Raw genomic sequence first — 6,314 nt, 5'->3', positions numbered from 1 at the left:
CCATATAAAAATATATATAGTTTATATATTATAGGAAGTATATATAAAGATATATATATATATATACCTATATAGTTTACATATTTATATATATATATAAATATATATTATATATAATAAATATTATATATATTATATATATATATCTCTCTCTCTCTCTCTCTCTCTCTCACTCTCACTCTTCATCTCTCTCTCTATATATATATATAAAATATACGATATACATTCTATATCAACTGTATATATAATAATATATATTTATGTATATGCATATATATATATGTATATCTAGTATATATATATATATATATATATATAATATATATCATATATATATATATTTAAATATATATATATGTATATATATTATATATATATAAAAATACCTATAAATATAGTATATATCTTCTATCTATCTATCTCTCTCTCTCCTCTCTCTCTTTCTCTTCTCTCTCTCTCTCTCCTCCTCCTCTCTCCTCTCTCTCTCTCTATATATATATATGATATATATATATATATAATATATATATATATATTAATGTATTAAAAATAACAGTATATATTTATGATATATAATAAATATATATAATATAGATTTATGTATATGAATAATATGTATATATATCTGTATCTTATATTATATAACGATATAAATCGGTATATTATATATTATATATTTAATTATTATTCTGTATTTATTTTATATTTTATATATTTATCTCTAATATATTGTATAGTGTATGATATATATATGTAATATATACAACATATATATATATTATATATAAGTCATATATATATATATAGTTATAATTATATTCATATATCTCTATATTATATATATACATAGTTATATGAATATATGTATATATTATGTGTAATACACACACACAACACACACACACACACCACACACATGCACACACACAACAACACACTCAACACATCACCCCTACACAACACATATATATATATATATATATTATATATAGATTTAATTTAATTTATATATAAATAATATATGTATATACATATATATATATATATAAAGAAATAATATATATAACTATAGTAATGTATATTTATTTATATATATGCAATAAGTATACTATATATATACATTAATAATATTCTTATATATAACATTTATATATTCATTTATATAATGTATATATATATATATAATATATATATAATATATATATAGCATATATCTATGCATAAGAAATATTCAATATATATAATTATAAATTATAATGATATATATAGTATTATATATATATATATATATTTATAAATATATCATATATATCATGATATATAATACGTATATATATATATTAATATATATATATATATGATATATATATATATTATAGTTTTCGGTATTAATATAATACATACCAAATACAAACATATACACACAAACACACACACACACACACAAATACACCACACCACCACACATATATATATATATATTATATATATAAAATCATACATAGTATAAATAATATATAACATTTTGTTAAGTATATATATATACATACAACATATATATAATATATATATATATTAATATATCATATATATATATATCTATATATAATGATATAATATATATTATGTAAATATACAAATCATTATATACATATGAATAATCACTATATATATATATATATATATATATATATAAATTTATATATAATATATTCTAGTATATATATTATATATAGTATTATAATATATATATATATGCATATAAAAAAAAAAAAAAATAAATATTATATATATCTAACTATATCATTATATTATATATATATCTACATATATATATAATATTATATATATATATATATATATATATATATATATAAATATATATATACATATATACTAAGGATATATATATATTATATTCTATATTATGATATATATATATACGTTGATATATCAATTATATATATATATATATATATATATATTAAACATGATATATAGTATATATATGATATATATTATATATGTGTATGCATATAGTATACCTATATATGGCTGATATATATATACATATTTTACGTATATATACTTATAATATATATATATATATATACATATATATTATGCTCCTTAAGTACAAAATATAAATATAATATATATATATTAATAAGAGTAAATAATTATATATATATTTAGATTGATAGATTTGCATTTATATATCTATGATCTATATATATAGTAAAATATAGTATTATATATTATTATATATACGTATATTATATTTATATTAAATGTATCACATAAATATTATATATATATATATATGCATATATTATATATTATATTACATATATATATACTATATATAACACGTATATATATATATTATATATGAGTAATACATTATATATACGTATATGAATATATATATACGTTATATGTAATATATCACACACACACAAATATATATATATATAGTGATGTATATTTAGTACAGTATATATAAATACATAACGCTATATCTATACATATATTAATGTGTATATCTATATATTATATATATATATATATATAATATATATAATATATAGTATATATATAATAGTAAGATATATATATAATATTTGGGGGTTGGCTTGATTATATACTATATGTAGTAGTATTCTATATATATATATATAATTTATAATATCATCATATATTATTTATAGATATATTCTTATTATATATATGCATTTATATATATATAATATATATGACACTGGTGTATATATATATATATATATAGTAATACATATATGATATATATACGATATATAATATATTATATCTTAAGATATATATATTGATATATGGTATATGTAGAAGTATACAAGGAATTAAATCATTTATATATTATATATATATATATATAGTAATTATATATATCATACTTACATAATATATTTATATATATATATATATATATATATATTGACTATTGATAGATATATATTATATATATATATATATATAATTATATATATATATATATATACAGGATATATAGTATTTAATATGTTATCATATATATATATATAGTATTTGACGAGATATATATAGTAATATAGTATATAATATATATAGTCATATATATATACAAAATTCATTAGCTATATATAATATAATATAGTTACATAAATATCTACTATAAGTTATGATAGATTATTGGGAATATATATATATATTTGCTAGGTAATATATATGGTATAGATTTATATATATATATAATATGTACAATATATAGTTTATATATATATTGATAATATGTATATATATATGTACATAATATATACATAATACATATATAATTAGTATATATATATATATATATATATATATATATATATATATATATAGATAGATACATAAACAGATAGATACATAAACAGATATACATATATACATAGATAGATAATAGATCGAAAGAGACTTACAAAGTAAAGACATGGATCACATTTCTTCATAGAGATGTTTAACAAAATTATATAAAAATAATAATCTTAAGACGATATGGCGACACCTTCAAAGATTAAGATTAATATGACTTCAGGGAAAATTTCATCCGATGAGAATGATAAAGGAAACCCTTCAATCGGACTCAATTGCCTGCATGATAAATCAATAAAAGAAGATTCACATAAACGCAAAGGGAATGCATTTCTGAAGAAAGGAATGCAACTCTGAAGGGAATACAACTTTAAAGAAAGGATTGCAACTTTAAGAAGGGGACGCTAATTTGAAAGAAAAAAGGAATGTAACTTTGGAGAAACGAATGCAGATTTGAAGGGAATGCAAATTCGAAGAAAGGATTGCAACTCAGAGAAGGAAATGAAAATTCGAAAAAGGATTGTAACTTTGGAGAAACGAATGCAGATTTGAAGGGAATGCAAATTCAAAAAAGGATTTTAACTTTGAAAAGGGAATGCAAATTCGAAGAAAGGATTGCAACTCAGAAGGAAATGAAAATTCGAAAAAGGATTGCAACTTTGAGAAGGGAATGCAAATTTGAAGAAAGGAATGCAACTTTTTCGATCACGGTAAACAGATCACACAGAAGAGCAACAGAACAGCACCTCCCTCGAGATTACATACTGTACTTCTCCCCTTGATGAATACAGCAATTGCCTTGTAATAGAGCTATTGCCATTTGTCTTCAAAAATTATAGAAAAAGGCAATTCCGGTGTCGGGAAAAAAATCCTCTATTCTTTCTCTCTCAAAACAGCAGAACCGAATTCGGAAAAGAGAAGACCTAACTTAAATCAAAAACCTATATCGCCTGGTGTGGTTTTAAGAAGACGGAGAAAATCCTGGAAAGGACATCACGTGTTTTCCGAGAATAACAACATCTTCCTCTCCTCCCCTTCCTCCCCCCACCTCCTCCCCACGGCCCTAGGAATTGTGATGATTGGGAAGAAAAAAAAAAATCGCCCTTTTTTGGGGGGAGACCCTTAAGACTCCGGAGAACCCTTAGGGGAAAAGGGTGGAGGAGGTTCGTGTCCGCCGTACACAAATCTTGTGGAATAACTAAGTTGTAGCTACGAATAACCCATATTATCCTGCGGGCCGCTGCACTTACACACTAGAGACTGGCTAGCTGTGAATTAATTGCTGGCGCTGTGTGATTTATTCTTATACTGATGTATTATAGACACGCTATTCTACATCAGCTGACTGGCGGAGTGCACAACGAAACGCCGCAGTCACGGTGTCACGGACTTCTCTCTCTCTCTCTCGAAAGCATTTGCACTGTTCAAAGGTTGGTTAATATATCTCTTAGTGGTTATCTTAGTTTTTTTTTTTAGTTACCATCCTATTCCCCTACTTCTTTATGATGATATATTTTCTATATCTATCTGTGGCTGTGGTTTAAATGGTATAATTCTCCATCGTAGAATTAGTTCGTCTCCTGTTTATCTCGGTCATTGGCTGTCTCAAAGGCAAGGAAAATAAAACTGTATTTTTCTGTGTCGAAGTTAACCTTACGGATAAAACCATCCCCAGATTTGTCCAAGAAAAAAATACGAGAGTCAAAATCCACTCGAAATCTGGAAGCTATTTTCTCTCTCTCTCTTTCGAACTTCGTCGTAACTCTGAACCAAGTCCACCTACTCGCAGGGCAGGCAGAGTGGGCAGCGGCAGGTCACACACAGGGTGTCGGTGTTGGTCTCTGCTGCGTGACCCGACCTCGCAAGAGCGGGATCGGATGGAAATGTACAGGTAAATCACCTGTTAGCAGCTCGCGAACGTCCCCAAACCGGTCGTAGGCCTAGGCTCTGGGCAGGGACCGCGCCGAGGCCTGTTGGCACTACAGGTGGCATTGTGACAGCTCCACGGCGGCGGCGGCGGCACCTTACGAGTCCGACCACTTCGCTGCTTGCTTGGCGCCGCGTGACATTTCGAGAAGTTCTCGCTTAGCGGCGGCGAGGCGATTCTCGGAAAATGTCGAGTTTTGGGAGATCGCTCGCCCGCCTGTCTGTCTGTCTGTCTGTCAGGCCGACACGACGTTCGACAGTGTCACTCCGTCGCAGTCTCACGTGCAGGACGACGAGGCAGACAGAAGAACGTCGTCGGCTGCAACGGCGGCGGGTTAGTTAGCTAGTTAGTTACCTGCGACCAGCGAGCCTCGGCTGCTGTCTGTACCTTCACCCCCCACCGACAAGGAACGCGGCCCGCTCGCTCGCTCGCCCTGATCGCGCGCGCTCCTATCTATCTCCCGAAATAACATCGTTTCTCCCGACGAGTGGCGCCGCGCTGGCAATCCCACTTCTCCAGTCTACCGCAAAGAGGATACATAACGGCTCTACTTACTTGCTGTGCGGAGGAGAGAGGCGGAGGAAGGTCGGAGCGTCGAGAGCCACCGTCTAGTCACTAGGGGTCACAGCCTCGGACTGGTGCTGTCGGAGCCTCCTCACTCTCTCACCTCCAGCTGGACCCGACGCCATCTGGTGGCAGCGCGCCGCACTAACGCCACCACCATCTTTTCCATTATTTGCCCTTTTTTTGGCCATTGGGACGGACACTTTTAGTGCGTTCCCAATGCGCAGAGGGAGATCTCGGCGCTGCAAGACACGTTAAAAATGGACTAGATATCTACTTATGCAAATCACTCGACTAAGAAGTCATTTTCGAGGTAAGGGGGGAGGGGGGGAGGGAAGGGGGGTACGGGTAGGGGTCAGGTAAGCAGCGCACCTGAGCACGGGACAGTGGGCGGGACCACGCCACCCACTGACTGACCCCCGCCCCCTGCCCCCCGCCCCCCGCCGCCCGCCCG

The 6,314-nt window shown here is 29.1% G+C and overlaps 1 long non-coding RNA gene across 1 annotated transcript in view; it reads right to left on the bottom strand.

Annotated features, from left to right (window-relative positions):
- The window catches only part of LOC122261900 (uncharacterized), a 91,053-nt gene extending 85,102 nt beyond the window's left edge, over positions 1-5,951 (bottom strand). The window contains exon 1 of the long non-coding RNA XR_006223936.2: positions 5,852-5,951. This is a non-coding gene — a long non-coding RNA (uncharacterized LOC122261900). The remainder of the gene's footprint in view (positions 1-5,851) is intronic.
- Between the last annotated feature and the right edge of the window lie 363 nt (positions 5,952-6,314).

Source organism: Penaeus japonicus, unplaced genomic scaffold (assembly GCF_977035675.1).
Source record: "Penaeus japonicus unplaced genomic scaffold, GWHDUDI00000001_assembly GWHDUDI00000019, whole genome shotgun sequence".
Lineage (NCBI taxonomy): Eukaryota > Metazoa > Arthropoda > Malacostraca > Decapoda > Penaeidae > Penaeus > Penaeus japonicus.
This window is presented reverse-complemented; position numbering and strand designations above follow the sequence as displayed.